Source organism: Eretmochelys imbricata, chromosome 5 (genome assembly GCF_965152235.1).
Source record: "Eretmochelys imbricata isolate rEreImb1 chromosome 5, rEreImb1.hap1, whole genome shotgun sequence".
Taxonomy (NCBI): Eukaryota; Metazoa; Chordata; order Testudines; family Cheloniidae; genus Eretmochelys; species Eretmochelys imbricata.
Window position 1 is genome coordinate 81,261,235 of NC_135576.1, and position 11,541 is coordinate 81,272,775.

An 11,541-nucleotide genomic window follows, 5' to 3' on the forward strand; every position below is an offset into this window, starting at 1 on the left:
CAACAGTGACTTCTAGATTCTACTCAACCTTTACATAGCTTTTACAGATTCCTGTCCTTTAAAACATGACAGTTGAGTAGAGTGAGGCACTACCAGCAATGGGGCTGCCATGTGCTCAGGACAGATTAGAGAATTTGAACACAGAGTGGAATATCATACCACGAATTAATGAAGATTTGACTTCAACTTCTTTTTTTTATCATCACTAGTTGTTCAACCCAATCTTTATGCTGTTTCCTGGGATGAAAGAAGTAGGAATTCATCTCTTGCTACTCCCAGTCATAACAGCTACAGTTCAGTGTTCTTTTTCATCATTGAATAGAATTTTGTGTTCTGAAAGAAGTCATCTTCTGCCTGATCATGTGAATGAACTAATGAGCATATCAGTTGAAGGAATGGAAGTACCGGACCCACAAGAAGCCACCAAAGATGAACACATTTATTCAAGAAGTTCATTAATAGAGTTGTGCAAAATTATAACAAGAAACCAAGAAGGATGTAGATGTAGTGCTTCACAGAAGGCTTAAGTAGCTAACTTTAATTTTGTGTGATGATTTTAAAACATGAGTTAAATCTAATAAAATGGTCATGAAACATTTTTCTGTTTTTACTATGGTGCTATACAGCCCACCTTCACTCTCACGGTCTCACTCCTCATCAGCCCTGTCAAGGTTCCTCCCCCACTCTGAACTCTAGGGTACTGATGTGGGGACCTGCATGAAAAACCTCCTAAGCTTATCTTTACCAGCTTAGGTCAAAACTTCCCCAAGGTACAAAGTATTCCACCCGTGGTCCTTGGAATGGCCGCTACCACCACCAAACTAATACTGGTTACTGGGGAAGAGCTGTTTGGACGCGTCTTTCCCCCCAAAATACTTCCCAAAACCCTGCACCCCACTTCCTGGACAAGGTTTGGTAAAAAGCCTCACCAATTTGCCTAGGTGACTACAGACCCAGACCCTTGGATCTTAAGAACAATGAACAATCCTCCCAACACTTGCACCCCCCCCTTTCCTGGGAAATGTTGGATAAAAAGCCTCACCAATTTGCATAGGTGACCACAGACCCAAACCCTTGGATCTGAGAACAATGAAAAAGCATTCAGTTTTTTACAAGAAAACTTTTAATAGAAAATAGAAGTAAATAGAAATAAAGAAATCCCCCCTGTAAAATCAGGATGGTAGATATCTTACAGGGTAATTAGATTCAAAAACATAGAGAACCCCTCTAGGCAAAACCTTAAGTTACAAAAAAGATACACAGACAGAAATAGTTATTCTATTCAGCACAATTCTTTTCTCAGCCATTTAAAGAAATCATAATCTAACACATACCTAGCTAGATTACTTACTAAAAGTTCTAAGACTCCATTCCTGGTCTATCCCTGGCCAAGCACAGCATACAGACAGACACAGACCCTTTGTTTCTCTCCCTCCTCCCATCTTTTGAAAGTATCTTGTCCCCTCATTGGTCATTTTGGTCAGGTGCCAGCGAGGTTACCTTTAGCTTCTTAACCCTTTACAGGTGAGAGGAGCTTTCCCCTGGCCAGGAGGGATTTCAAAGGGGTTTACCCTTCCCTTTATATTTATGACACGCCCCCCAAATCTCAGCTAGGGTGAAACACTGGCTGGGATTTCTTCCTGGAGCTCTAGGAAAAACAGAGTTAATAAGACACATGCATCTCTAAATATACTACCAAGTACATAAAGACTAACAATATTTTCCACATCTCAAGGACGATTTTAACCAGTTGACTCTGGGAAACTTTCACGGGAGAGTGCATCAGCCACTTTGTTAGAAGCTCCTGAGATGTGTTGGATGTCGAAATCAAAATCTTGGAGAGCTAAACTCCACCGAAGAAGTTTTTTGTTAGTTTCCTTGACGGTGTGAAGCCACTTCAGTGCAGCATGGTCGGTTTGCAGGTGGAAACGCCGTCCCCAAACATATGGGCGTAGCTTTTCCAGAGCGTAGACAATGGCATAACATTCTTTTTCAGTGACTGACCAGTTGCTTTCCCTCTCAGACAGTTTTTTGCTGAGAAACACTACAGGGTGGAATTCTTGATCAGATCCTTTCTGCATTAAAACTGCTCCCACACCACGCTCGGATGCATCTGTGGTTACTAGGAACGGTTTGTCAAAGTCTGGGGCCCTTAGTACAGGGTCAGACATGAGTGTCGCTTTAAGCTTGTTAAAGGCCTTCTGACACTTTCCGGTCCACTGAACAGCATTTGGCTGTTTCTTTTTGGTTAGGTCTGTCAGTGGGGCAGCGATTTGGCTGTAGTGCGGTACAAATCATCTGTAATAACCGGCCAAGCCTAAGAAGGATTGAACCTGTTTCTTTGACTTTGGGACAGGCCACTTTTGGATAGCATCCACTTTGGCCTGTAGGGGGCTGATAGTTCCTTGACCCACCTGGTGTCCAAGGTAAGTCACTCTGTTTAGGCCTATTTGACACTTCTTAGCCTTAACAGTTAGTCCTGCCTCCCTTATGCGCTCAAGGACTTTTTGTAGATGTTCCAGGTGGTCTGCCCAGGAATCCGAAAATATGGCCACATCGTCAAGGTAGGCGACTGCATATTCTCCTAATCCCGCTAGGAGACCATCTACAAGTCTTTGGAAAGTGGCGGGTGCATTTCGCAGCCCGAAAGGGAGTACATTAAATTCATACAGCCCGAGATGTGTGATGAAGGCTGACCTTTCCTTGGCAGATTCATCTAGCGGTACCTGCCAGTACCCCTTTGTTAAGTCCAAGGTAGAGATGAACTGGGCCCGTCCCAGTTTCTCTAACAGTTCATCTGTGCGTGGCATTGGATAGTTGTCTGGGCGAGTTACAGCATTTAGCCTACGGTAGTCCACGCAAAACGTATTTCCCCATCTGGTTTGGGAACTAGAACCACTGGAGATGCCCATGCACTTTCAGAGGGGCGGATTACACCCATCTGTAACATATCCTGGATCTCCCGTTCTATAGCAGTTTTAGCTTGAGGAGACACCCGGTAAGGTTGGACCCTAATTGGGTGAGCATTACCTGTGTCAATGGAGTGGTATGCCCGTTCAGTCAGTCCTGGGGTGGCTGAGAACGTTGGCGCGTAGCTAGTGCACAGCTCCTGGATCTGCTGTCGCTGCATACGCCCAAGGGTCATGGAGAGGTTCACCTCTTCCACACCACCAGCACTTTTCCCTTCGTAGTAGACACCTTCAGGCCACTCAGCGTCGTCTCCTCCCTGGTCTGTAAACTGACAAACCTTTAATTCTCTGGAATAAAAGGGCTTTAGAGAATTAATATGGTACACCTTAGGCTTCCGGTTGGAGGTGGGGAATGCTATGAGATAATTAACAGCTCCCAGGCGCTCCTGGACCGTGAATGGCCCTTCCCACGATGCTTCCATTTTATGGGCCTGGAGCGCCCTTAAGACCATGACCTGGTCTCCTACTTTGAAGGAACGCTCTCTGGCATGTTTATCATACCAGGCTTTTTGCTCTTTTTAAGCATCCTGTAAGTTTTCCTTAGCAAGGGCTAAAGAGGTTCGGAGGGTGTTTTGTAGGTTGGTTACAAAGTCCAGAATGTTAGTTCCTGGAGAAGGTGTAAATCCCTCCCATTGCTGCTTCACCAACTGCAATGGCCCCTTAACCTCACGGCCATATACAAGTTCAAATGGGGAAAACCCTAAACTGGGATGTGGTACAGCTCTGTAGGCAAAGAGCAACTGCTGCAACACTAGGTCCCAATCATTGGAGTGCTCATTTACGAATTTACGTATCATGGCCCCCAAAGTTCCATTAAACTTCTCCACCATGCCATTTGTTTGATGGTGGTAAGGAGTGGCAACCAAGTGATTTACCCCATGAGCTTCCCAAAGGTTTTTCATAGTTCCTGCCAGGAATTTAGTCCCTGCATCTGTGAGGATGTCGGAGGGCCAACCTACCCTGGCAAAAATGTCTGCTAGTGCCTGGCATACACTTTTAGCCCTGGTGTTGCTTAGAGCTACTGCTTCTGGCCATCGGGTGGCAAAATCCATGAAAGTCAGTATGTACTGCTTTCCTCTGGGTGTCTTTTTCGGAAAAGGACCCAGAATATCCACAGCTACTCGCTGAAATGGAACTTCAATGATGGGGAGTGGTTGTAGAGGGGCTTTGACCTGGTCTTGGGGTTTTCCCACTCTTTGGCACACCTCACAAGACTGGACATAGGTAGAAACATCCTTGCCCATTCCCTCCAAGTGGAATGACCCCCCCAAACGGTCTTTGGTCCTGTTCACCCCAGCATGGCCACTAGGGTGATCGTGGGCTAAGCTCAAGAGCTTGGCCCGGTATTTAGTTGGAACTATCAACTGTCTCTGAGGATGCCAGTCTTCCTGGTGTCCACCAGAAAGAGTTTCCTTGTATAAAAGTCCTCTTTCTACAACAAACCTGGATCGATTAGAAGAGCTGAGAGGCGGTGGGTTGCTCCGTGCCGCCGTCCAAGCTCTCTGGAGGCTTTCATCTGCTTCCTGTTCGGTCTGGAACTGTTCCCTTGATGCTGGGGACATCAGTTCCTCATTGGATTGTGGACCTAGGCTTGGTCCCTCTGGAAGCGATATAGGGGATGGAGCTGTTTCTGTTGACTGTGAACCGCTCTCCGCTGGTGCACTATGTTGGGATTCAGGCTCCGGCTGAGCCTCTTGTGTAGGGTTATCGGCTGCTGCCAGTTCAGGTTCAGTGGGGCCCTCTGGTGTTGAGGTTGCAAGTACTGGATTCAGTGCTGACACGGGGTCTGGTGTTGGTTGTTCGGCTGGTTCCGGTTCTGGGACTGGTTCCGTCTGGGTCTCTGGGACTGGATCCACTACTGCTGTTGCAGACATTGGCCTGGGGTCCGGGTCCATCACCTCTGACTGGGTCCTGATAGAAGTTTCCGGAACAGAGCTAGGCCTCACGGCTTGTTTAGCCTGGCTGCGGGTGACCATTCCCACCCTCTTGGCCTGCTTCACATGATTGGCCAAGTCTTCCCCCAACAGCATGGGGATGGGATAATCATCATAGACTGCAAAAGTCCACATTCCTGACCAGCCCTTGTACTGGACAGGCAACTTGGCTGTAGGCAAATTGAAAGAGTTGGACTTGAAGGGTTGAATCGTCACTTGGATCTCTGGGTTGATTAAATTGGGGTCCACTAAGGAAGCATGGATAGCTGACACTTGTGCTCCGGTGTCCCTCCACGCGGTGACCTTCTTCCCGCCCACACTCACAGTTTCCCTCCGCTCCAAGGGTATCTGGGAGGTATCTGGGCCTGTGGACCTCTGGTGTGATTCCGGTGCAATGAACTGTAATCTGTTGGGGTTCTTGGGGCAGTTGGCCTTTACATGCCCCAGCTCGTTACATTTAAAACATCGTCCAGCTGACGGGTCACTGGGGCGAGGAGGGTTGCTGGAGAACGGGGTGGCAGGACGATAAGGGGTCTGGAGGGTTCTTTGGGAGGTAGGTGGGGCCTTGGGCGGCCCCCGGTAATAGGGTGTGGTCTGGGGTGGTCCCTTCTGGTCTCCGCTCCAACTGCGACCAGTTTTCTTCTTCTCTGCCACCTCCACCCATCTGGCTCCAATCTCTCCTGCCTCGATTACAGTTTTGGGTTTCCCATCTAGGATGTATCTTTCTATTTCCTCAGGAACACCCTCTAAGAATTGTTCCATTTGCATTAGGAAGGGCAAATTTACTGGAGATTCAACACTTGCTCCTGATATCCAGGCATCCCAATGTTTCACAATGTGGTAGGCATGTCGGGTAAATGACATGTCTGGTTTCCACCTTAGGGCTCTGAACCTCCGACGAGACTGCTCGGGTGTTATCCCCATTCTGACTCTCGCCTTGGATTTAAACAGTTCATACTTGTTCATGTGTTCTTTAGGCATTTCAGCTGCCACCTCAGCTAAGGGTCCACTGAGCTGCGGCCTCAGCTCTACCATGTATTGGTCAGTAGAGATGTTGTACCCAAGGCAGGCCCTTTCGAAGTTTTCTAGGAAGGCCTCAGTATCATCGCCTGCCTTGTAGGTGGGGAACTTTCTGGGATGGGAAGTGGTACTTGGAGAAGGATTACTAGGGTTTGTTGGGATATTCTGCTGAGCCTTTATCTTCTCCATCTCCTCCACATGCTTCCTCTCTTTTTCCTTCTCCTCCAGTTCTTTGTCCCTCGCTTCCATAGCTCTCCTGTGAGCAGCCGCTTGGTGTTGTTCTGCTTCTCTCGCTGCCTCCCTTTCTTGTTCCTTCTTCAGCTGCATGAGTTCTATCTGTCTTTCATGTTCCCTTTGTCTTTCCTCAGCCTGAAATTTGGCTAATTCCAGCTGTAGTCGAGCTGAGGATTTGGTCATTCTAACCTCTCTGTTTTTAACTAACTTTACACCCGAGGTTTAGAAATAAACAAACAAAACTTGGCTGTAAAATTTTGCTGTGCTGGAATAGAATACCTATTCTCTGATAGTGATTGTCAGCCTACAGAAAAAGACAATTCCCTTGTCTCTGCTCTGGGCCCAACTTAAAGCAAAAAACCTCCAGCTACTTGGAAACCTGCTTACCCAGCCCAAAGAAAAAAAAAATTCCCTTTCAAACCTGTGCTCCTTGTAAAACAAAAAAATCAAAATCCAAAAAAAAAAAAAAAAACCCCTGCCACTTTTGTCTCCAGGCAAATGGGTAGAGCACACACCCCCTATTTACTTTTAGGAAGGAAAAAAAAAAAAAACCTCTGGGTTGGAAGACTGTGAATTTCCCTGCAGGAGTTAAGTACCCTGCCTCCAGGCAAAGAAAACCTGCAATTCACAAGATAATCCCCTTTTGTCTCTGCTTGGCCACAAAGCAGAGAAAAACAATCTGCTTTCAGTTTCAACTGCTTTCCAAAGGAAAAAAAAAAAATTCCTTTTTAAAATCTGTATTTCTAGTTCAAAAAATCTCAACTGGATCTCAAAATGATTTCAGGTTAATCCCACCACTATGCCACCATGTCAAGGTTCCTCCCCCACTCTGAACTCTAGGGTACTGATGTGGGGACCTGCATGAAAAACCTCCTAAGCTTATCTTTACCAGCTTAGGTCAAAACTTCCCCAAGGTACAAAGTATTCCACCCGTGGTCCTTGGAATGGCCGCTACCACCACCAAACTAATACTGGTTACTGGGGAAGAGCTGTTTGGACGCGTCTTTCCCCCCAAAATACTTCCCAAAACCCTGCACCCCACTTCCTGGACAAGGTTTGGTAAAAAGCCTCACCAATTTGCCTAGGTGACTACAGACCCAGACCCTTGGATCTTAAGAACAATGAACAATCCTCCCAACACTTGCACCCCCCCCTTTCCTGGGAAATGTTGGATAAAAAGCCTCACCAATTTGCATAGGTGACCACAGACCCAAACCCTTGGATCTGAGAACAATGAAAAAGCATTCAGTTTTTTACAAGAAAACTTTTAATAGAAAATAGAAGTAAATAGAAATAAAGAAATCCCCCCTGTAAAATCAGGATGGTAGATATCTTACAGGGTAATTAGATTCAAAAACATAGAGAACCCCTCTAGGCAAAACCTTAAGTTACAAAAAAGATACACAGACAGAAATAGTTATTCTATTCAGCACAATTCTTTTCTCAGCCATTTAAAGAAATCATAATCTAACACATACCTAGCTAGATTACTTACTAAAAGTTCTAAGACTCCATTCCTGGTCTATCCCTGGCCAAGCACAGCATACAGACAGACACAGACCCTTTGTTTCTCTCCCTCCTCCCATCTTTTGAAAGTATCTTGTCCCCTCATTGGTCATTTTGGTCAGGTGCCAGCGAGGTTACCTTTAGCTTCTTAACCCTTTACAGGTGAGAGGAGCTTTCCCCTGGCCAGGAGGGATTTCAAAGGGGTTTACCCTTCCCTTTATATTTATGACAAGCCCTGACCCCAAATTTCAATTCCTGGGGAAAACACTGCAGCCGGGACTGTTGGATGACAACTACCTCTGAAGACCTGGCCAGTGACAGCAGCAGTATGGCACTGTCATAAATATGAAGGGAAGGGTAAACACCTTTTTAAATCCCTCCTGACCAGAGGGAAAAACCCTTTCACCTGTAAAAGGTTAAGAAGCTAAGATGACCTCGCTGGCACCTGACAAAGGACCAATGAGAAGACAAGATACTTTCAAAGCTGGGGGGGAGGAACAAAGGGTTCTCTCTATCTGTGTGATGTTTTTGTTGGGACTAGAGCAGGAATGCAGGTTAGAACTCCTGTAAAGGGCTAATAAGCAATCTAGTTAGAGATGCGTTAGATTCTGTTTTGTTTAAATGGCTGAATGGAATGTATATTCCTCTTTTTGTGTCTTTTTGTAACTTAAGGTTTTGCCTAGAATGATTCTCTATCAGTTTTGAATGTGATTACTCTGTAAGGTATTTACCATCCTTATTTTACAGAGGTGATTCTTTTACTTTTTCTTCAGTTACAATTCTTCTTTTAAGAACCTGATTGCTTTTCCATTGTTCTTAAGATCCAAGGGTTTGGGTCTGTGTTCACCTATGCAAATTGGTGAGGATTTTTATCAAGCCTTTCCTCCCCCCGCAAATCCTCCTAAACCCTACACCTCCGTTCCTGGGAAAGACGTTTCCAAGCAGGCTCTTTCCCCGTTATATATTTGTTAGATGCTTGGTGGTGGCAGCAATAAAGTCCAAGGGCAAAAGATAAAATAGTTTGTACCTTGGGGAAGTTTTAACCTAAGCTGCTAAAAATAAGTTTAGGGGGTTTTTCATGTAGGTCCCCACATCTGTACCCTAGACTTCAGAGTGGGGAAGGAACTTTGACAGGCACTAAGGGTGGCATGCCTTCAGAGCTGGGTGGCCAAGGAGCAGAGGCTGATGGCTGGGAACTCAGAGATGCTGATGCTGTGAACTACTTCCCTGCCCATAGTGCCCTGCGTAGTGAACTCCCACCCACCCAATAAGCCCAGTCCTGTCTACAGCTTCCCTCTTACAGTTGCTTAGTGTAGTTCAAACCTCTCCCTACTTGAGGCAGTGAGTTGACCATAAACTAAAGTTTAGTGTTCTCTACAAGCATAGGCGTGGCATTATATAACCTCCATAAAGTGTCACGGGGGGAGCTGTACAGAGTAGGGCAGTGGGCACTTCCTTGCCCCGCTGTTGCGTGGCTGAGCAGCAGCACTCCGCAACCCCTGCTTGAGTCATCGAAAGCCCGCAAGGTAAAGTACCTGCCAGTGGCTGAGGGCTAGGCAGTCCCTACAGCAGTGGTTCTCAAACCTTTGTACTGGTGCCCCCTTCCCACAGCAAGCCTCTGAGTGTGACCCCCCCCTTATAAATTAAAAACTTTTTAATATATATTTAAGGCTATTATAAACGGTGGAGGTGAAGCAGGGTTTGGGGTGGAAGTTGACAGCTCGGGATCCCCCATGTAATAACCTCACGACCCCCGAGGGATCCTAACCCCCCCCCCCGCGCGGTTTGAGAACCCCCTGCCCTACAGCCTCCGCCCTCCGTTTAAAAGTTGCTGAAAATCTTGCTGACGGGCTGGAGGATGGGACTGGGTCGCGCAGCCGCACCCCTTCTCCAGCCTGGCTGCTCAGAGGAGGGCGATGGTTCCTCTCTTGCCCCTACTGGGTGCGGTGAGGAATCCCAGCAGCCCCTTAAACTCTTCCATCTCCGCCATTGAGATTTCTCGGGGGGGGGTTTCGGTGCTGTCTCGCTTCACAGCGACTTCCTTCGCGGCGCGGAAAGCGTCGCCTCCCGCTTCTACCACGTGCGGAGGGAAGGCTGGAGAAGTAGGAGGCAGAGCAAACCCGGCCAGCCCCGTACCTCCCCTTCCCCCAACGAGGAGCAGGAGCAGAGGCCGGTGCTCTGGGCTGCTGGAGGGGCGCGCACGCCGCCTCCTGCAGCGGGGGGAAGCGTTTGGGCGCGTGCGGGCTGTGGAGGGACGGTGGGTGTAAGTGGGGGAGAGGACAAGTGCCCGGGGGTAACAGGGAGGACAGTGGCAGAGGCATGAGGACACAGTGCATGGTAGTGGGGATGAAAGGAAAGGAGAGCTGCGGAGAAAGGGGCAGAGCCAACAACGGAGCGCCCAGGAGAGGGCAGGCGGGAGCCGCACGTGGCTCGCAGCGGGCAGGCTGCGAAGGGAAAGAAGGGAGTAGAAGCAGCCGCCATGGTGAGTAAACAGCGTGAATGTGCTAACAGAGCACGTGGCAAATTGTTAGTAGAACGCCCTGGGCCGGCTCTGCTGCACAAAGGGCATGGGAAGCTGATTTAAAGAGGGTCAGCTGGCGACTCCCCTTTCTAACAGGTTGGAGCGGGCCTAGGCAGCTCCCTGCCACATGCTCCTGGCCCGCGCTGGCATAGTGGGTGAGGCCCTGGGGAGGAAGAGTGGTGGGAGATGGTGCTGTGCTGAGCAGTTCTAGCCAGCACAAATTAAAGCAGCATGGAGGTTGCTTCAACTTGCACCAAGGCCTAGCCTGTAGCTGCCCTCAGGCGCAGTGTTATGGAAAGCTCTCTATGCCTTCCCCCACTCCCTTCATGTGTGCTGAGTACAGCTCAAGTGCTTCTGAGGATTTGGCTGTCCCCGAGGATCTGGGCAAGTTTGTGTGTGTGTTGTGGGGGTGGTTCCCTGGCTCTGGTATAGCTAACCACAAATTATGCAGTCGAGTTTTACGCATTTGGGGAAATCGCGAAGGTCAGCACACCCGCAGTGCAACGGATGAGCCTCACCCTGGGAAAACCACCTTCATGATCATGGTATCTCCCCTGCCTAATTCTTGCCTGGGGATACTGCTAAATCAAATCACCCTTTCCTGGTTTACTTTAATTTGTAGATTTTTATTTTTTAAATATTTTTGAATAGCTACTTCAGTGTGTTTCCTTGGAATGCACCAGATGAACTAAATAGTAGTTGGTTGGTTGTTAATTAACAGGAGAGTATATAACTAGTTCACTCCCCTACATAGGATTATTCTTTTTTCTTGCATACTGTTCTGTTTTCTATGGTGTTCAAAAGCTAAAATGTAGGCTGCTATAAAATTGGGGGAGGGAAGGAAATGTTCTGAATAATTAAAAAAAAATAAAAAAAAACCCAACAAAACCCAACCCTGTGTATAGCCAGAGACTTCTCACCAAGAAAGATTAAAAACTTTCCATGTGGAAAACTGAGATAATTACATTCACCTCCTTTGTATAGTCTTTTGATAATTTCTTATGGTGCTGTGCTCTGTAAGTGCAAAACATTATATATTGTTGCATGAGTGTTATACTTACAAAATTCCTAAAGAATTTCATATAATAAAAAATAACTTAGTAACATCAGTATACTGGGGATAAACACATGGTGTTAACGAGCAAGGCCTGGAATTCCCTCTTTCTCATATATCAGAGGGGTAGCCATGTTAGTCTGTTGTCCACAAAAACAACAGAGTCTGGTGGCACCTTAAAGATTAACAGATGTATTTGGGCATAAGCTTTCATGGGTAAAGAAACCTTCTTCAGGTGCCTGGACATTACAGAACAGATTTATTTGGGATCTGTAATTTTCACTCATGAATCTAAAGAAGTGG

The 11,541-nt window shown here is 47.1% G+C and overlaps 1 pseudogene; it reads right to left on the reverse strand.

Moving 5' to 3' along the window:
• Positions 1–10,615: 10,615 nt before the first annotated feature.
• Positions 10,616–10,750, reverse strand: LOC144265487 (U1 spliceosomal RNA; annotated as a pseudogene).
• Between the last annotated feature and the right edge of the window lie 791 nt (positions 10,751–11,541).